Raw genomic sequence first — 22,050 nt, 5'->3', positions numbered from 1 at the left:
TATCGTCTGAAATTTTTATTTTTTTTAAATTCTCACTTAATAGCACACCAGTACATACTACTATTGTATCTTTGAATCAGTGATACTCTTTTATTTCTATATTATTACGTTAGTTTTTATATTAAATGGTTTGGAGATAATTGGTGTTATTTTCTAGAGAATTTATTTGTCTATCACCGATAGAATTATGATAAATCCGAAAATCCCGTTTATCGGTGACCCCTGATAAATTTCTGCTATCGGTAAATAAAAAGGAAGTTGAATGTACCTTAAGACCCGGACTTGTCCAGAGAACCTGAGCAGGGTGAAGTATTTCGTTAGTATTGCTTTAGCAGATATGAAAGGTCATGGTAAAACGGTAATATATTGTTCATGTCATGATTGCAAGAATGATAAGAAGTTCCCGAAACTAGATAGTGTTCATGCATATTTGATCATGTGTGGATTTAAAGAGAATTATACATGTTGGAACAAACATGGCGAGAAAGACCTTAATGAGTGAGAGATGGATCGAGACCTCCATACCGATAATTTGGATCAAGGACTTACACGTAGTGATATGGATCATGATCTCAGGGACGAGTACATATTAGGTTTCAATGATCATGATCTTGAGGATTTTGCAGCGAATGTGGACCAGATGGTGCGGGATGTCGAGCGGCACGACGAGTATAATAATGGTGAGTTTGCTAAATTCCAAGAATTTGTACGGGATTCCAAGACGTCCCTTTATCCCAATTGTAAGGAGAAGTACATACGGATAATTAGGAACCTAAAGCTTCTTCAGCTGAAGGCAACTCATGGTTGGATCTACTAAGGGACATGCTACCAGAGGGGAACTTGGTGCCCAAGGGCATCTACATGAAGAAGATAATTTGTCTTTTAGGACTGGAAATAGAAAAAAATATATGCATATAAGTAGGATTGTATCTTATTTCATGGAGAGTATGCAAAGTTGGATCAATGCCCTGTATGTGAAACCCATCAATATAAGCGTAGAAATGATGATGGTATTAGAGATAGAGGCAAGAAAAGTAAAGAGCCTCCTAGGAAGGTGGTGTGGTATTTTCATGTAATTCCCCGTCTGAAGTATTTGTTGGCCAATAGAAAGGAGGCCCAATTGGTGCATTAGCATAAGGAGGGTCGTAAGTACAACGCAATGATACGACACCTAGTGGATTCCGCTCAGTGGAGAATCGTTGATTCCACATTTGGTTGGTTCACTGAAGAATTGAGAAATATTAGGTTTGCTATGTGAACAGATGTCATGAATCCATTTGGTAGCATAAGTACATCACATAGCATCTGACATGTTGTATTGTCAATCTACAACCTTCCACCCTAACTTTGTAACAAGCGGAAATACACTATGTTGTCAATCTTGATATCAAGACCGAAACAACCTGGCAACGATATCGATGTGTACCTCAGGCTTTTAGTCGATGATCTTAAGAAACTTTGGTCAGAAGGCGACAAGATTTGGGATCAGTATAAGCAAGAATACTTTACCTTGCACGCCATGTTTTTCATCACTATCAATAATTTACCAGCACTTCGTAACTTGTTAGGTCAGAGCAAAAGAAAAGGTGAAGCTTGTCACCATTGCTTAGATGACACATGCAGTTTGAGGTTGAAGAACTCAAAGAAAATAGTATACATGCAGCATCGATATTTCCTTCTCCGGAAGCACCCGTACCAAATATGGACAAATAGTTCAATGGCACAAGAGAGAAAGTGTTACCTCTATGGCATTTCAGTGGGGAAAATGTCCACAATCAGGTTAAAAATATCAATGTAGTCCTTAGCAAGCAAAAAAGATCCTCCAAGGATGATGAACAAAAATGAATGTGGAACAAGAAACCAATACTGTTCGAGCTAGAGTTTTGGGAAACATTAGATGTTCGCCACTTTATTGACAACATGCATGTAAAGAATAATATATTCGAGAGTCTGATTAGTACATTGCTCTAAATGAAAGGAAAAAGAAAGGTTCATGAGAACGCACAGGCTGAACTTGAAGAAATTGCCTTAAGGCCGAAGCTCCATGCACACGATACAGACAAAAGAAAATGCCTACCCTCAGCAGCTATCACTCTTTTCAAGAAGGAGAAAAAAGGATTCTGCGAGTTCTTGCACATTGTGACAATTTCCTCTTGTTACTTGTCCAACATCGCAAGACTTGTTTAGGTGAAAGAGCTAAAAATGAATTTTGCCATGATGAAGTCCCATGATTGCCATGTGATGATGACATCATTGCTTACAGTAGCTATAGGAACATCCTACCAATTAAGGTTCATGAGGCTATTATGATCTTGTGCTTTTTCTTCAATGTAATTGAACAAAAGGTGCTCAATCCAGACTCGTTGGAGGAGCTAGAAAAAAGATACTTTGAGACTCTATGTATTCTTGTGGTGTATGTTCCACCATGCTTTTTCGATATCATGGTATATCTCATTGCTCATGTTGTGAAGGAGATACACTACCTTGGGCCCGTGCTCCTGCATCACATGTTTTTATATGAGAGATATATGGGCGTTCTCAAGTCGTACGTCAGGAATCAAGCCTTTCCTGAGGGATGCATCGTGCAGGGTTATGCAATGGAGGAGGCATTGGAGTGGTTCATTCATTACATTGACCCAAATAACCCAATTGGCATGCCAAAGTCTCGCTACGAGGGGAGGCTCTTTGGTGTAGGGGTCCTGGGGAAGATGGCAATAACTCCTGATCTTAAGGCATACGACCAAGCTCATTTTCTCGTGCTGCAACAAATGAGCAAAGTGTGCCCATATGTCAATGAGCAAAAGCAGATACTACTTGAGGAGAATCTGGGGCAAACAGCAGCTTGGGTTGTGAGACAACATATGCAAAGGTTCACAATTTAGTTTTAAGATCTAATCACTACTAAATAAATGATTTGGTAGGACGCCACTGTACAGATGGTTACTGTACTTGGAGCCATCTGTACTAAAAATAATATCAGATATGGCTCCAAACACGAGCTGTCCGTATTAATAATACAGACGGCTCCAACCAAGAGCTGTCTGAGAAAATATCTAGGGGGGAGGTGGGACACTTTAGTACAGAAGGCTCCGTAGATGAAGCCGTCTGTATTATTAGCAGTACATCATCCCCTATCTCTGGATCGAAGCAGAACAGTGGTGCCGGATAGTGAAGTGTTTGTGCGCAGCTTTTGGAGAGGGCGATTTTAACCAAAAAATTGTTAGATTTCGGTGAAAACTTGAAGATTCATTGTTATTTGTTACTCCAAGGTAAGCGTTATGCTCTATTTTGGTTTAGATGGTTTAGATTTTGGTTTGGAGAGCTAGCTAGATATAGATATAGATCTTAATCTAGATTTTTTTCCATATTATCATAGTTTTGTTCTATCTATTAGATGATGTAGATTTGTGTTCTAATTTAGTCTTGAGAGATTAACTATATGTATATCTAGACTTCGATTTTTTTTTCAGGATGATCTAGAATATATTAGTTGTTCTAGGTATATATGAAGCTCAAAGTATAGATGAAGGTTTAATTATGTGATAGTATAAATGGCTAGTTTTAATCTAGTGTTAATTTAGATAAATTTTGGATTTTTGGTATGTAAACATAAAATTATCAATAACTATAGTATTTAACGGCAAGTTTGAATTAATGTTTGCCCTTATTTTAGATATTCATGTATATAATTAATAAAATGGTAATCATTAATTATTTTCGAATTAATTGTCATTTGTATGGTTCATTCATGCATGCATGCATGGTAGCTCCATTTTTTTGACGAAAATATTGGTTGCTCTATTTATTAGGTTGATTTGACATTAATTTACTTCATACATTGTAGATGGATCATGGCTGGATGTACGGTTCTCGTACGAACCAAGGATACTGTCGGTGTATCAGGAACCGGGGGTCCCCGAATCCCGAGGCCGAGCCAGGCATCTGCCACATGGCATCATCCCGCGAGGTCTCTCCTGAAGGATGAGAAAAGCTCAAGTCTCGGGAGAAGGTGCTCGGGGCCACAGTCAGTGGTCCCCGGGCACCCCAGTTCCCCGACGATCAGAAGAGTTGAGTTCCGGGAAAGAGTGCTCGGGGCTGCGAGCGGCGGCCCCTGAGCACTCGGTTCCCCGAGGATCCGTACAAAGAGTGCTCGGGAGAGAGTGCTCGGGGCTGCACGTGGCGGCCCCCGAGCACTCGGTTCCCCGAGGGTTCGTACAAGAGTGCTCGGGAGGAAAGCGCTCGGGGAGGTGAACAGTACCCCCGAGCACCCAGTACCCTGAGGACAAGGATAGACATTCTCGGGAGAGAGTGCTCGGGGATGTGAACAGTACCCTCGAGAACTCGGTACCCCGACGACCCAGAAAGGCTCCCGAAGGGCCCACCGATGATGTGTCCACCAGTCAGAGGTCCGAGGCCGCATTTAATGAGCGTGCGTGGCCTGACACTTCCAACTGCTCCCGCCGCAGCGTCAGTTCCTGCCATGTTTTGGCAGAGAGGCGTGGGGTCATTAATTGCACGGATCCCATCCCGCGTCATCCGGCTTGCCTTGGGATAACATCGCGGGGATCAAGGCGTTCCGTCTGCCGCCCTGCTGTGGCAGAGGAACAAGACAGGGCGGGCACGCCGGGTTGCTCTGCTGCTGCCTGATGGACCCCCTCAACGGCGCCCGTTGCCAGGGCGTTTATGGTGATAGGTGACCGGGCGTGCGACGCATTTTCCACCCTCGGTCACTTCACCCAGAAGAAATGATGACGCCTTTCCCAGTCATGGCATCTTGGAACTTGTGCCCCCTCCTTCCCATTCGGGACATGTCACGGCCGGTGAGTACTTAAAACAGCCAGCAACACAGAGGAAAGGGTAATCGAAGAAAGAGATCCAGAGCCAGAGGATACGCAGAACAACACAACGCACAAGGCACAACATCAACAAAGAAGAACGAGAGACACTGCAAGCTAGGTTGAGTACAGTTCCAACCGAAGAACAAGGAGCCTCAAGCTCTTAGTTATGCCGATATTCTTGTAACCAGCAACATCCTTGAGGGACTTCCTCAGGACAGTTATTGCATCCATACAGGAGTAGGGTATTACGCCTCCGTGCGGCCCGAACCTGTCTAAATTTCGGTGCATTTACTTCTTCTTGCATTAGGTCGACACCCCCACCACCGGCCGTTGCATTCATTCCCATTTATTTCTCCGACGAACTTATTCAGGATCATCCCCCCGGCCGAATCTCTAAAAAGGGGTCTCTCGGGATCCCTGCGACAGGAGTTAACCCTCCAACAGCTGGCGCGCCAGGTAGGGGGGAAGCATCCTTGAATCTGTTTGTTTGTTTTCTTCCACAGAAAAAATGGCCGGTGGTCACCGCCTCCAGCGTTCCGGCTCCAGTTCCAGCGGAGAAATGCAGCCCCTCACATAGGAGGCCCCAGCTGCTGCTGCGTCCCAACAGCAGCCGCGTTCTGCACGCGCGGCGTTCCCCTCCAAAGGGGACCAAGGCGCTGGGCCCAGCAGGGCCGCTGCCGCCGCCGCCGGTGCACCATCCGACCCCCAGCAAGTGGTCGAGACTCCAGCCACCAGATCCGCATCTCGACAGCGCCGGGCGCCCCTCCGGCGTAGGCTCGCCTTCGGCGAGGCCAGCCCCGGGAGCGCGCTTCTTGCGGCGCACGCTCTCCTCAGGCATCCGCCTGTTCAGGCAACGCCGAAAACCCCGGAGGGCCACTGGATCCAAGAAGTCGCTGCCCTGGTCGGCACTGCTCGCCGCCAGGTGCTGGCCGAGAATTCTCGCGCCACCACCTAGTGTGGCGCCGCCAGAACCGGCCCATCGACGTGCAACAATTTGCACAGGCCGGGGGCCTCCAGGCGGAGCGCCACCCCCCTGGCCACGTCCGAAGCCCAGGACCTCCGCTTGCGTCTCAACGAGTGGAGGGGCCACGAAGATGCGCGTGTCATTCTCGAGCGCCAGCGGGAGACCCGACAGGAGGCCGAAGCTGAGGACCAGGCTTCCTCTCTGCTGGCCCACGATCGCCAGGACTCCCCGGCTCACTAGCGTTTGCCGCCAAGGAACGCCACTGGCACCACAGGGTACGGCACCGGCTGCCGTGCCTTCACTAGTGAGCTCTGATGGGTCAAATGGCCCTCCAAGTTCCGCCCTGAGGTGCCGGAGAAGTACGATGGGTCCATCGACCCCGTTGAGTGCCTCCAAATATACACTACGGCCGTCCAGGTGGCCGGTGGCAATGAAAAGGTGATGGCAAATTATTTCCATATTGCCTTGAGGGGCTCTGCCCATTCTTGGCTCATGAACTTACCCCCAGGATCTATTAGCTCCTGGGATGACCTTTGCCACCAGTTCGTGGCTAATTTTCAGGGCACATTCACGTGCCCCGGCTTGGAGTGCGACCTCCACGCCGTCAAGCAGCAGGAGGGGGAGACGCTGCGGTGCTTCATTCAGCGTTTCAGCCAGGTCCGCAACACTATCCCGCGGATAGCCCCCCACGCTGTCATCGTCGCCTTCCGGCAGGGCGTTCGCGACGAGCGGATGCTCGAGAAGCTAGGTACGTACGAAATCGAGACCACCGCGGAACTCTTCACGCTGGCCAACAAGTGCGCCAAGGCGGTGGAGGCGCGGGCTTGGCATGCCCCGCCCCCTGAGCGCCCCGCCGCCGACTAGCCAAGTTCTTCCAGCTCCGACAGGCGGGAAAAGAAAAAGAGAAGGAGGCGCGAAGCTGCCCCTGTCGAGCTGGCCCAGGGCCCCGCCCATCGGCCGACCCAAGAATCTGACCGCCGGCAAGAACGCCGGGCGGTCGCCGACAGGCGGCCTACGCCCGCGCGGGCCGTGGCTTGAGTTCCCTCAAGGGCCCCGACACCTGCAAGGGCACCAGCTCCCGCAAGATCCCTGGCACCCGCCCGGGCTCCTACTCCAGCGAGGGCCCCCGCTCCCGCGGGGCCCGAGCCAGGCAAATGGTGCCCCATCCACCAGACCAGATGGCACGATCTCACGGAGTGTCGTACGGTCAAAGGCCTCGTCTAGCAGCGCCAGAGGGAGCGCGATGAGTCCCACGGAGGGGGCGATCCCGGCGCCGCCCCCGGCAACGATGAGCTCGGCTTCCAGGAACACAAGCATACCGTCGCCTTCATCGACGGAGGCGCTTGCACGCCTTCCTCGCGGCGCGGCCTCAAGACCATGCGGCGCGAAGTTTGCTCGGCAACCACAAGCGAAGAGGCCGCCAGGCCCCTGAGGTGGTCGGACGCTCCGATCACGTTCAGTATAGCCGACCACCCCTCCAGTACTGCAGGCGTGGGGCGACTACCCATGGTGGTGTCCTCCACCATCTGCAATGTCAAGGTCGGCAGAGTGCTGATCGATGGGGGTGCAGGCCTCAACCTCCTATCCAAGGAGGCCTTCGAGAAGCTGCAGGTGCCCTCCAGGCGCCTAAAGCCGTCGCTTCCATTCTGCGGAGTGACACCCAGGCACTCCCTGCCCCTCGGGCAGGTCGAGCTACCTGTGACCTTCGGGAGCCGGGATAACTTCCGCAAGGAAAACGTCCTCTTCGACGTCGCGGAGCTCCCCCTCCCCTATAATGCCATCCTCGGGCGTCCGGCGCTCGCCAAATTCATGATGGCTGCATACTATGCATATCTCACGGTCAAGATACCGGGCCCAGCAGGCCCCATCTCCGTGACTGCCGACTCCGGCGGCGCCGTCTCCTGCGCCAAGCAGTCGTACCTGGCCTTGGCCTCGGCTCAGGCTGAGGTTGAGGGCTGCTAGGGGGACCCAGGTTCCTCTTCATCCAAACCTCCACCCCGAATGGCTGGCTCCGGGAGTAGGTCAGCAAGCTCCTCGACGCCGGATTTATCCGAGAAGTCCTCCACCCCGAATGGCTGGCAAATCCAGTTATCGTCTCGAAGGCCAACGGCAAGCTCCGCATGTGCGTGGACTACACCGACCTAAACAAGGCTTGCCCCAAAGATCCTTTTCCCTTGCCCCGCATAGATCAAATTGTAGATGCAACCGTGGGATGTGATCTTTTGTGTTTTTTAGATGCAAACTCTGGGTATCACCAGATTCGCATGGCCATAGAGGATGAAGAAAAAAACTGCTTTTACCACCCCGGTGGGGACTTATTGTTATATATCGATGCCTTTTGGCTTGCGCAACGCTGGGTCTTCTTTCCAGCGCGCTATTCGCATCACCCTTGATTCACAGGTTGGCCGCAACATCGAGGCCTACATCGACGATCTCGTGGTCAAGTCCCGAGACCGCGCCACCCTGCTCGAAGACCTTGCCGAGACTTTCAACAGTCTCCGCACTACCCGCCTAAAGCTCAACCCCGAGAAATGTGTCTTCGGGGTGCCCGCGGGCAAGCTCCTCGGTTTCTTGGTTTCCAACCGAGGAATTGAGGCTAATCCAGAGAAGATCCAGGCCATCGAGCAAATGCGACCCCCGGCTCGACTCACGGAGGTCCAGCGTCTCACCGGCTGCATGGCGGCCCTCGGGTGCTTCATCTCCAAACTTGGAGAGCGGGGGCTCCCCCTCTTCAAGCTCCTGAAGAAGACCGGTCGTTTCGACTGGATGTCGGAGTTCGAGCAGGCCTTTCGCGATCTGAGAAAGTACCTCAACTAACCACCCATACTGGTGGCTCCATCCGAAGGCGAGCCACTACTACTCTACGTATCGGCCACTCCTCAGGTCGTAAGCATGGTGCTGGTGGTGGAGCACGACGAATGCGCAGGGCCAGGTGCTGGGTCCCAGCTCCCGGCCACCCTCGGGCACTCCCCCGTCCTCGCGGCTCCCCCCGAGCAGGGGGTCGAGCCCGAGTACTTGGCTCCCCCTGAGCAGGGGGTCGAGCCCGAGCACTCGGTTCCTCCCAGCCAGGGAGTAGAGCCCGAGCACCCGGTCAGCCCCGACCACGCTGCCGAGCCTGGGGGCTGCGACAGCCCCTCGGGTGAGGCCGCGGTCCGGGCCCGCCGAGTACAAAGACCGGTGTACTTCGTCAGTGAAGTCCTCTGGGAGGCCAAAACAAGGTACCCCTGGCTCAGAAGCTGCTCTACACCATGTTCATCGCTTCCCGGAAGCTGCGCCACTACTTCCAAGTGCACAAGGTCTCGGTGGTTACCACGTATCCACTGTGACCCATCCTCCAGAACCGAGAAGGCACCGGGTGTGTCGTCAAGTGGGCGGTGGAGCTGGTGGAATTCGACCTGCACTTTGTCAATCGCCAGGCGATCAAAAGCCAGGTACTCTCTGACTTCATGGCAGAATGGACACCCGTCCCTGAGGCCGTCCCAGAAGAGATTTCTGCATATCCCGGGTATCATGCGCCCGGATACTGGATCATGCACTTCGACGGTTCCCTCTCGCTGAAAGGCGCAGGGGCCGAGTGGTTCTCACCTCCCCAACGGGTGAAGAACTCCAGTACGTCGTGCAGCTGTAGTTCCGCACATCCAACAACATGGCGGAATATGAAAGTCTCATCGCTGGCCTCCGAGCCACGGTGGGCCTCGGGATCCGTCGCCTCCTGGTCAAGGCAGACTCTCAGCTGGTAGTCAACCAGGTATCCAAAGAGTACCAGTGCACGGATCCTCAAATGGCGACGTACGTGGCACCAGTCAGGAAGCTGGAGAAGCGCTTCGATGGCCTGGAGCTGCGTACATCCCTCGCCGCGACAACGCTCTGGCCGACGACCTCTCCCGCCTGGCCTCCTCCCGTGCGCACGTCTCTACCGGAGTCTTTGAAGAAAGACTCACACGGTCTTCCGTCCTGCCTGCCGAACAGGACGAAGGGGAAACCTCGAACTCAATTCAGGGGACCCCGGCGGCGCCCTCAGTGGGAAGCCCCGTCAGGGTGCCGCCGTCTGGCGAGTGCGCTGCATTTGCTGAATGTTCTCAAGATGCCTCATGGATGGATGACATTCGAGGGTACTTGAAGGAAAAGTACCTCCCCGGGATGAGGCGTCTGCCGAAAGAGTTGCTCGGCAGTCCAAACGCTATGCCATAGTAGATGGGGATCTCTACCGGTGTAGCGCAGGCGGTATTCTCCTGAAATGCATCTCCCGGGCAGAAGGCGGTGAGCTTCTCGCTAAGATCCACGAGGGCGAGTGCGGTGGCCATGCATCGTTCTGCACGCTGGTCGGGAAGGCCTTCCGGTAAGGTTTCTACTGGCCTACAGCCCTCCAGGATGCTTCCGAGCTGGTTCGGCGCTGCAGAGCGTGCCAGTTCCATGCAAAGCAGATTCACCAGCTAGCTCAGGCTCTTCACACCATCCCCCTGTCATGGCCTTTCGCGGTTTGAGGGCTGGACATTTTGGGTCCATTCCCCCGAGCAATCGGAGGCTATGAGTACCTCTACGTCGCCATCGACAAATTCACCAAGTGGCCGGAGGCAGTCCCAGTCATCAAGGTGACCAAGAACACGGTGCTCCAGTTCATCCGCGGCATCACCAGTCGTTTTGGCATCCCGAACCGGATCATCACCGACAACGGCACCCAGTTTACAAGTGCCTTGTTCGGAGACTACTGCGAGGACCTCGGCATCAAGCTCTACTTCGCCTCTGTCGCTCACCCTCGGAGCAACGGGCAGGTTGAGCGCGCCAACGCAGAGATACTGAAGGGGCTCAAAACACATACCTATAACGTGCTCGTAAAGCACGGTAAGTGATGGGTGGACGAGTTACCCGCCGTGTTATGGGCCAACCGGACCACGCCAAGTTGCGCCACCGGGGAGACCCCCTTCTTCCTCGTGTATAGCACCGAGGCGGTCCTTCCCTCCGAGCTCACTCTACGGTCCCCTCGGGTGCATGCATACTCTGAGGGTGAGCAAGAGCAGCAGCGGCGCGACGACGTCGACTACCTGGAAGAGCGCCGGCGGTGCGCCGTTGTCCGAGCAGCCCGCTACCAGCAAAGCCTGCGGCGCTATCACCAGCGCCACGTTCGGGCACGATCTTTTGAGGTGGGGGATCTTGTTCTCCGACGCGTCCATTCGCGCGAAGGAAAGAATAAGCTGTCCCCTATGTGGGAAGGTCCCTTCACTGTGATCGGGGTCCCGCGAGAAGGTTCTTTCAGGTTGGCAGCAGAAGATGGGCAGCCGCTTCCCAACCCGTGGAACATCGAGCATCTGCGCAAGTTCTACCCGTAGATGGCCATGCTCGCGGCTCAGGTCAACCAGGACGGGGGCTCCCCCCCCACCCAAGTTGACCGGGGGCTACCACTAGCTGGGTAAGTCACCCAACCTTGTAAAAAATTATCAATTCAGTATGAATGTTAATATGCAATCATGTGTCGATTTCATTTTTCTGGATTCCATATGTTTAATCTGTCTGGTGAGATGCTCGATTGTGCGAGAAAAGTTCACTCTCTCATTTTCCCCACTGATAAAAGAATCCCGATCGGTGTGCGCGTGGGCAGTTGCCGCTAACTTACGTCTGATGTGGTAGGTTGTGGTGTTCGGTGTCGTGGTAGGCTCCCGGGCACTATCGAGTCCCTGGGCGCCCTGGGTAATCCTATCGCTCGAGCTGCTCGAGTAGTCCGGAGCCTAGGCCCCAGGGGCGGGCTGTCGATGCTCGGTCTGGTCTGTCATACCCAGGCACCACCGAACCATAGGACCTCTGGGTTATGCCTCTGCCTGCTCTTGTCCGCTGGTCTGGGTATTCGAGAGGTCTCGGGTCGAAAATGAGAGCAGTCTATAACAAGTACCGCACTAACAGAGCACACCAAACAAGGAATTTCTCCATTCTCTTTTAAGTCACAGATCGACAATCAAAGCAAAGGCAGCTCGACCGCGAGGGCCTCGATGCCTAGGTCGCTGCTCGGCCCCAAGGGTCCTCGGGTGGTCCTACTGCTCAAGCATGAGTGGTTGAGATCACTTGACCCCGGGCTCCTCACGCGCCCCTTGGTGCTCTGGCGCCCCGGCCGTGGGAACCAAGTCCCTGGGCACCCTGAGCTCGGAGCGCACGCCCCTCCTGGATCGGTTGGCCGAAAGGCCGAAAGCTGTCCGGTGAGTGGTTAAATTTAGACGAATTTACATTCAAGAATATTTTGTTCCCGAGTCATCCTCGGGGGCCCTCGTATTCTAATCTGCCCGGTGAGATGGTCTCCTCGCGCACAAAACCCTACCGTGTGTCCACTTTTTCCTAGAACGATAGAACGGTTCGTAGAAAGGTGTATCGTATGTGCGGTAATGTCCGATCGAAGTCTTTCATGGTGGTCGTGGTGTTCGGTCCGCTTTTAGGGCCCCGAGCACTGCCGAGTCCCTGGGCGCCTTGGGTAATCCTATCGCTCGAGCCGCTCGAGTAGTCCGGAGCCTAGGCCTCAGGGGCGGGCTGTCGGTGCTCGGTCCGATCCGTCCTAAGCCCGGGCACCACCAAACCATGGGGACTCTTGGTCGCATTCCTGCCCGCACGTGTCTCCAGTCTGCTGACTGAGTGGTCGCAAGGTGGAAAAGTGTTCACCGGTCATGGCGTGCTCCGTGCTGGATCGATCTATCTCCCGAGCAAGGAAGTTCGTACCTTTGTCTTTTTACTTAGCTGATGCAGACTCGCGAGGGCTCGGGGGTTGAATGCACCGAGAAGGACGACCGGGACAACTTCGTTCTCAGGGAAGGAAAGGTCGGATCAAACCGACTAAGTACTCCTCGGGGCATCAGGGCAAAACATCAGAAGAAGCATCAAGCACTCGCGAGAATACCGGAGTTACGAGCCCAAAGAAAAGCTTTCATTATATTTACAAAGGGAATACAAGCATTTCTGAGGGATCACTCCCGTATTTACATCAAGTCAAAAAAAAATGAAAGAAGAAGAAACTACAAAAAGCCTAGTCGGAGTCCACGTCGGAGTCGGAACCGTCACGGCCACTCCCGGGGGCTGGCGGCGGCAGCACTTCCCGCCTGAAGCCGGCCACCACCTTGGCAGCGGTGCTCCGAACCGCTTCCCGGGCGGCCTCTTCCTCGGCTTCGACCACTCCTTCCCGAGCTGGCTCCAGCGGGAAGTTCGAGTCTCTGCTCCGATAGCAGGCCAGGACGTGCTCAGCCACCGCTTGGGCCAAGCCGCGCCCTTCCCGGGCGGCAAGTTCCTGGACGGCCCAAGGCAGCGCCTCGAGGCACTCGCAGACCTGCTGGAGTCCCAGGACGAATCAGCCGGGACCATCGCCCTTCGTCTCCACGATGAGTCGCCCAAGGCCGGCCCTCACCATGGACCGCCGCATCCGCTGGAGTGTGTCCCCCAACATCGGCTGCAGGCTGGCCTGCGCGACAAAGGTGGCCTCGAGCTTCTCCTTCGCGACCCGCAGCTGCTCCTCGAGCCCCTGGCCCCCGACCGCGCCAGAAGAGCCAGCGTCGGGTGCATGGCCGGTGGCCAGCTTCACCTACCCCGCCAGCTCGGACAGGGCCGCTCGCGGGTGGTCAGCTCCGCCTCGTGCTTGGCGATCTGCTCCTCCCTAGCAGCAGCGGCCGCCGTCGCCTCGGCAGCCTCTGACTCCCGGCGGGTCAGCAAATCCTCTCGGGCGCCCAAGTCAGCCGCCGTGATCTCGGTGTCGACCTCCCGGATGGCGATGTCCTCCTCCCAACGTCGGAGATCCCCTTTGATGTTCTGGAGCTCCTTTGCCCAACGTTGGAGGTTGGCGCAAGTCTGGTCGGCGTCGCCCTCTCGACGGGTTAGGTCAGCCTAGAGGGCCTCTGCCGCCCTCTCGCGGCTCGCGACCGCCTCCTCCCACTCCTGCGCCTGCCTCTCCCTGGCAACGGCCTCGGCAGCCTGCTGCCGCGACGCCTCAGACAGGTGGGTGGCGTCATCCCGCTCCCGCGCAACTTCTGCGCGGGTGTTCTCCAAAACCTCCCGCTCCCGCGCAACTTCCGCGCGGGTGTCCTCCAAAAACTTCCGCTCCCGCGCGCCCTCCGCGCGGGCCTCCTCCATGGCATTTTGTTCCTCCTCGTTGGCGGCGCGCACCGCGATGAGGCGGGATTCGAAGGAGCGCCAAGCAGTCGTAAGGTGTGCTCTCTCCGTGGCTAGCGCGGCGCGCTCCACCTCCAGTTGCGCCACCTCCTCCACCGCGGCCGCCTCCAGCCACCCTATCGCCTCCCAGACGTTCTCCAGCGCGACCGGGAGGGGTTCGGCGGGCTGGCTGGGCGGCGGCTGGGCGCTGGGTCCCCTGCGAGCCTCCCTTGGGGGGCTCGGGGTCGCCGAAAACTGCTGCACGATCATCCACCCCGGGCTCGGCACGCTCGGGGTAGGCTCGGACGACGCCGAACGCTCCGGCGGTGGTTGCATCTCCGTCTCGGCCGCCGTGTCCGCCGGCACCCTCTCGGTTGCCGCATCCGCCGGCCCCAGTAAGGACATCGCGTCCACCGGCCCCGGCACCACCGCCACGTCCACCTGCCCCATCTCCGACAGCCCCTGGCCCTCAGTGGCGCCTGTAGGCGGCCTGCAGGAGAGCACAAAGAAAAAAATCAAAGCTTAGTTCAGGCGAAGCACGCCCAAGAAGGAATGAAGGACAAGACTTACACGGTCGTAGTCCCTCGGTACTGCCATTTGGCCGCCAGAATCCTAAACTCCGGGCTCGATGGCGCCGGTCCGGAGTCCTCCCTCCTCCTCTTCCGCCAGGGATTCAGCGGGGCCGCCGCGTGGTCTCCGGGAGCCAGGTCACGCCCCAGCCGAACAGGCGCGGCTCCAGAATCGGGAACGCCGCCTCTGCCGATAGCGACGGCGGGGACTTCGGCACGGGAATGAAGAGCCGGGGGCGCTTCCCCCGGTCCTCCAGTGCCGCCACCGCTCCACTGCCGGCGGTGTCTCCTCCTCCGGTGCAGTGGCTGCTGCCTGCAGCGGCCTCACTGCTGGCCTGCGGCTCGCCCATCGCGGCGCCCGGGCCACCGGTCCGCACCGGACTGCTCGCGGCCCCCTCGCTGGCCGCCTCATCCAACCCGCGGAGCTCGGGGGCCTCAGGGCTCCGGCTCCTCGGCCGGTCGACTAACCCCTGGGTGTCGAATTCTGGCAGCTTCGCCTGGATCGCCACGCGCTCGGGGTTGGCGCAGAGCGCCATTTCTCTCCACGGGAGCTCTGCCTGGCTCATCTCCTCCACGCCGGTCACCACCCGGAGCATGCCCATTAGCTTCGTTGGGCCCAGGTCCCAGCTTGCGCCGATCTGGGTTCGGGTGATGTCTTCAGGCCCGGTATAGAGCCAGCAGGGCCGGGCCTGCTCCCGCAAGGGCGCCAGGCGGCGGCGCAGGAAGTCCGCCACCACCATCACCGAGGTGAGCCCAGCGTCGCGCAGGAACCTGATGTGCTCGAAGACCGGCTCTAACCTCGCATCCGACGGCGGCGGTACCTCCCATGTCGCCTTCTGCAGCTCCGCCGCCACCTCCGGCAGGGTGAGGCAGTCGTGGGGGTCAACGTCGATGTAAAACCAGTCCCACCGCCACTCCTCCCATTTGCTTCGCAGCACCTGGGGGATGTACCGCTCTCCCATGCCGTCCCACAGCCGAAGATTGCAGCAGCCCGCGACGTCCGTTGTGGAGTAGCCTCTCTTCTTCCCGGCCGATCGCAGTGCAAAGAAATGCCGAAGAAGCATCACCGACGGCGCCACTCCCACGAACATCTCACAGAAGTGGGCGAACACCGCTAGGATGATGAATGAGTTGGGGCTCAAATGCACCAACTGAACGCCGTAGGTGTCGAGGACTTGAAGAAAAAATGTCAAGAACGGCGGCACTAGCCCTGCCGCCACGAAGGACGTGAATAGGACGATGCGCCCGGGATGGGTCGTCGCAGGCGGGAAGCTCGCCGGTGTCACCTTCAGGGCCCCCTGCTGGCCCTCGGGGACCAGCAGCTTCCTGATCCTCTCTGCCGCCTTCTCGTTCCTCAAGCGAGACTCCGGCAGTACGTTGTCCGGAGTCCTATCGCGGCGCCTTCCCCCAGCTCTCGGCATCTCGTCGGAGGGGGAGGTTGTCTGGGTGGTGGAGAGAGAGAAGTGCTCTGATCGCCTAGGAGATTCTAAGGGCTCAGGAGCGCGAAGGAAGCAAGAGCGGGATCGCGAGATGGCGTAAAGAGGGGGGGGGGGCGGATCGCTCCCCCCCTTTTATACTTTAGAGAATTCAAACGTCTCCTGCCATGGCGCACTCGGCGGGACGGTTTCCTCGATCAACGCAACTACCAGGCGAATCTCCCACAGGTTGTGCGGTGTCAGCGGTTGCCAGGAGTATTTTCCTCGATCTGCGTGGCAGCCGCACGTGCCGCCCGTCCCGTTGTCATGCCCGTCGGGAGTTGTGTGGACGCGTGTCCATTCGTCTCCCCATTGGGCCGTACCAAAGGCCCGGATCGAAGGGACCACCTTCTGAAAGCTTGCCACATGGCGTCCGCGCCGGCTTCGCCCTCGTTCGCGATGAAGGGCCCATCCGCAGTCTCTGTGCCATCGCCTGCCAATGGGCCCGGGGGCTACTGTCGGTGTATCAGGAACCGGGGGTCACTGAATCCCGAGGTCGAGCCAGCCATCTGCCACATGGCACCATCCCGCGAGGTCTCTCCTGAAGGATGAGAAAATCTCAAGTCCCGGGAGAAGGTGCTCGGGGCCACAGTCAGTGGTCCCCGGGCACCCTAGTTCCCCGACGATTAGAAGAGTTGAGTTCCGGGCGAGAGTGCTCAGGGCTGCGAGCGGCGGCCCCCGGGCACTCGGTTTCCTGAGGATCCGTACAAGAGTGCTCGGGAGGAAAGCGCTCGAGGAGGTGAACAGTACCCCCGAGCACCCAGTACCCCGAGGACAAGGATAGACATTCTCGGAAGAGAGTGCTCGGGGATGTGAACAGTACCCCAGAGCACTCAGTACCCCGACGACCCAGAAAGGCTCCCGAAGGGCCCACCGATGAGGTGTCCACCAGTCAGAGGTCTGAGGCAGCATTTAATGAGCGTGCGTGGCCTGACACTTCCAACTGCTCCCGCCGCAGCGTCAGTTCCTGCCATGTTTTGGCAGAGAGGCGTGGGGTCATTAATTGCACGGATCCCATCCTGCGTCATCCGGCTTGCCTTGGGATAACATCGCGGGGATCAAGGTGTTTCGTCTGCCGCCCTGCTGTGGCAGAGGAACAAGACAGGACGGGCACGCCGGGTTGCTCTGTGGCTGCCCGGTAGGCCCCCTATACGGTGCTTGTTGCCAGGGCGTTTATGGTGATAGGTGACCGGGCGTGCAACGCATTTTCCACCCCCGGTCACTTCACCCAGAAGAAATGATGACGCCTTTCCCAGTCATGGCGTCTTGAAACTTGTGCCCCCTCCTTCCCGTTCGGGACATGTCACGGCCGGTGAGTACTTAAAACAGCCGGCAACACAGAGGAAAGGGCAATCGAAGAAAGAGATCCATAGCCAGAGGATACGCAGAACAACACAACGCACAAGGCACAACATCAACAAAGAAGAACAAGAGACACTGCGAGCTAGGTTGAGTACAGTTCCAACTGAAGAACAAGGAGCCTCAAGCTCTTAGTTAGGCTAATATTCTTGTAACCAGCAACATCCTTAAGGGACTTCCTCGGGACAGTTATTGCATCCATACAGGAGTAGGGTATTACGCCCCCGTGCGGCCCGAACCTGTCTAAATTTCGGTGCATTTACTTCTTCTTGCACTAGGTCGACACCCCCACCACCGGCCGTTGCATTCATTCCCATTTATTTCTCCGACAAACTTATTCAGGATCATCCCTCCGGCCGAATCTCTAAAAAGGGGTCTCTCGGGATCTCTGCGACAGGAGTTAACCCTCCGACAGATACCTTGATGGTGTGATGGCTTTTCTAGAAGCTGCTGAGGAGGATCGATTGGAGAAGGGTATTGAATTTTTATATTGTCCTTGCTGTGATTGTAGAAACGAAAGATCTTTTCTTAGATAGAACACAGCCCTACAGATCCAAGCATACTTAATTATCAGGGGCTTCAAACCGGACTACACAAGTTGGACCAAACATGGTGAAGAGCAGAATGTGTTACATGAAGACGTTGGTATCGTCGAAGAACCTAAAGTCAACGTAAGAAGAGAAGATGACGAGGAATTTGGTGCAGATGATGATGACTGTGGTGCTGCAGGCGACGATGATAGGTTGGATCAGATGCTGGCCGATGCAGACGTGAACTTGAGGACTCAGAGAGACTTTAACAGATTCATGTGCTTGATCGAGGACTCAGAGAAGCCGTTGTTCCCTGGATGCAAACCGGAATACACAAAGTTGTCATCCGTGCTTGAACTGCTTAAATTGAAAGCAAGCGATGGTCGGTCGGACAAGAGTTCAACGCTATTAGAACTCTTATCGGACATGCTTCCAGATGGAAACGAGCTGCCCAAAAGCACATACAAAGCAAAGCAGGTTCTTCATCCATCGGGGATAGATGTAGAAAGGATACATGCATGTTCGAACGATTGTATCCTGTACCGTAAAGATCTATCAGACTTGCAATCATGTCTAGTGTGCAAAGCATCCCGATACAAGCGTAAGAGTCAATCAGACGATGACGAAGTGCAGAAAGGGATTCCTGCTAAGGTGGTGTGGTATCTGCCTATAATTCCGCGTCTTAAGCATCTGTTTGCGAATCAAAGAGAGGCCGAATTGTTGTGCTAGCACTCGGAGGGCCGCAAGCAAGATGGAAAGCTAAGGCACCCTACCGATTCTCCCCAGTGGAGAAACATCGACACGATCTTCAATGACTTTGGTGCAGAACCGAGGAATGTTTACTTTGAGCACGGACGGGATGAATCCTTTTGGGAACATGAGCAGCAGGCACATCACGTGGCCAATTGTTCTTAGTATTTACAACCTACCTCCTTGATTGTGTATGAAGCGGAAGTACTTGATGATGACGCTGCTTATCCAAGGCCCGAAACAACTTGGAAATGATATTTATGTATACCTAAGACCATTGGTGGAAGATCTCAAAACATTGTGGAACGAAGGAGCGCAAGTATGGGATGCGTACAAAAGGGAGAATTTCACGCTACACGCCATGTTGTTCTGCACGATCAATGACTTGCCTACACTACGTAACCTTTCGGGCCAGAGTAAACAAGCAGACACGGTGTGCCCTCATTGCTTAGATGGTACCGCGAGTATGTGGCTGCCCAACTCGCACAAAACGGTGTTCATGCGCCACTGTAGGTTCTTAACAGGTATCATCCGTACCACAACATGAAGGAACAATTCGACGGAACGAGGGAGAGAGATTTATGTCCAAGGCACTACAGTGGTCAAGAGGTTCACAATATGGTTAAAGATATCGATGTTGTGTTTGGAAAGGGGAGTAAAGAATCTAAGGGTACCGGTTGCATGTGGAAGAAGAGATCGATATTGTGGGAGCTACCGTATTGGAAGCACCTTGAAGTTCGCCACTGCATCGACATGATGCATGTAGAGAAGAACGTGTGCGAAAGCTTGGTTGGTCTTTTACTTAATATTCCAGGCAAGACGAAGGACGGCCTCAACGCAAGGCTTGACTTGTTTGATTTGAATATCAGGCCCGAGTTGGCACCTGAGCCCTCCGAAAAAGGTAGAACGAGTCTTCCTCCAGCCTGCTATAATCTGAAAAAGGCCAAGAGAACTAAACTGTGCCGGTGCTTGCATGGTGTGAAAGTTCTGTCCGGTTACTCTGCCAACATCTTGAAACTTGTTTCGATGCAAGATTTGAAATTGGTTGGCATGAAGTCCCATGATTGCCACTGTTGATGACACAGATGCTTCCTGTTGTAATCCGAAATATCCAGCCGACCTATCTCCGAGACACAATCACCAAGTTGTGTTACTTCTTCAACACAATTTCTCAGAAGGTCATTGATCCTGAAGTACTTGATGTTTTACAAGTCGATGTGGTGAAGACACTGTGTCATCTTGAGATATACTTTCCTCCGTCATTTTTTGATATCATGGTACATGTTATCGTTCACCTTGTGAGAGAGATAAAGATATGTGGCCCAGTATTCCTATGTCAGATGTACTCGTTTGAGAGGTACATGGGAATTCTCAAGAAGTATGTACGGAATCGATCTCGTCTGAAGGGCAGCATCGTCCAAGGTTACACAACCGAAGAGGTAGTCGAGTTCTGTATCGATTACATGGAGCAGGTCAAACCAATTGGTATGCCCATGTCTCGCCATGAGGGGAGACTGGATAGCAAGGGGACCATAGGTAGGAAATCAATCATTGCTGACTTTGTTGCATTATCTAAAGCCCATTTCACGGTCTTGCAACACATGAATAAAGTAGCCCCACATATCAAAGTGCATAAGGACGTGCTACACAGAGAGAATCCAGGCCGTACGGAGGTTTGGATCACAAAACCACACAACCGCAACTTCAATAACTGGTTGGCAGTGTGATTCAGTAATAATAGTTCAACAGAGGACAATATTGGCTGGTTGGCAAGATGGCCAAGTCACACAATCGTGATATTTGAAGCATACGACATAAATGGGTACACTTTTTATACTAGAGCACGTGATAGTAAGAGCATGGTACAGAACATCGATGTGCGCATAGATGCCTTCTAGGACAAACATCGTGGGGTCTGTGCGTACTATGGGTACATAAAAGAGATTTGGGAACTCGACTATGTACGTTTCAAGATCCCCCTCTTTCGGTGCCATTGGGTCGCACTCTCAAGTGTTAAGGTAGACAAGTACGGAATGACTACTGTTCACCTCGAACGTGCCGCATACAAAGACGAACCTTTTGTACTCGCCAAGCAAGTTGTCCAGGTCTTTTATGTGCAAGACCCGGCAAATTCAAAGCTTAACGTAGTCCTTCAAGGAAAAAGAAGGATTGGCGGAGTTGAGAATGTCGTGGACAAAGAAGAGTACAATCAATTTGATGAGTACCCTCTTGGAGATGGCATCGCCATTAACGAAGAACAACTTCCGACTGGGGCTGCTTGCTATCTGCGTGTCGATCATCAATAAGGGCTTATTGTTAATGATGTATGATGTTACTCAATTATTATGTACCTATATATTGCAGTGTAATATGTAACAATGAATTAGTTATGATTTTACTTAAAAATTTCATCTCATTAATTTGGATAGTACAGATAGTACAGATTTAATCATAAATTTACATATAAATTTCTTCTCATTTGGATTTTTATGGATTATTTTATGATTTTTGCAAGCTTCAATGTTTTGTTGGAAAATCAATATTACAGACGGCTCGTAGTTATGACCTGTCCGTACTATCTATACAGGCGACTTTTAATTAAAAGCTACAGACGGCTTTTATAAAAAGTCATCTGCACTACTATCATTATTACAGACGGCTCGAATTTATAAGCCGTCTGTACTATTTTTACAGACGGATTTATTAAAAAGTCGTCTGTACTAATGGTATTAGTACAGACAGCTCATATTTATGACCCGTTTGTACAAATGTGGCTATAAATAATGTTCGTCCAACCCGTGCCGCACCAAGTGGAACCCTAGCCGCTCATCTCCCTCACCAGCGACTCCTCCTTGGCGGTTCCCTCCCGGCGGCTCCCTCCCTACGACCTCCATTCCCGGTGGCCCCCTCCTGGCGACCTCCATCCCCGTCACCCTCGTCCCTCCATCGCGGCTCCTCCTGGGCGACCTCGCCCTCCACGTCCAGTGTCCGGAGCATGTCACCGAGCTTGCCTGGTTCCACGCCACCTCCACGCGACACTCCTCGTCGAAACCTCAGTATCTGTGCTGATATGATTGAGGTGTCCCTACTGGTTCATCTGCAAATTGATGGTGGTGACCAGATGTGAAAGTGCTGAGATGTATGGAAATTGATGGTGGTTCTAGTTGCTATCACCTTGCTGGTTGGTTAGCCCTTAGCCAAATATTGCTGCTGCATTCTGGTCACCACTTTCGCATCTCGTCTGAAGGTATATTTATGCCTGTGTGCTCTAAGCAATATTGTTGGTTATGCTTGTGTGCTCGATGATGATGAAAATTCACTGAAAACTGGGCATTTAGTTTAAGTACAATAGTCGGAACTTGTAAATTCTCTATTGCATTGCTATCTTGGGCAGGTTAGAAGGTGCTGTGTTGAGACTCTTTATGCAGTCTCTGTGTACTGATAGCTCAGTAG

The sequence above is a fragment of the Phragmites australis genome, chromosome 6 (assembly GCF_958298935.1).
Source record: "Phragmites australis chromosome 6, lpPhrAust1.1, whole genome shotgun sequence".
Lineage (NCBI taxonomy): Eukaryota > Viridiplantae > Streptophyta > Magnoliopsida > Poales > Poaceae > Phragmites > Phragmites australis.
Note: the sequence above shows the minus strand (reverse complement) of the source record.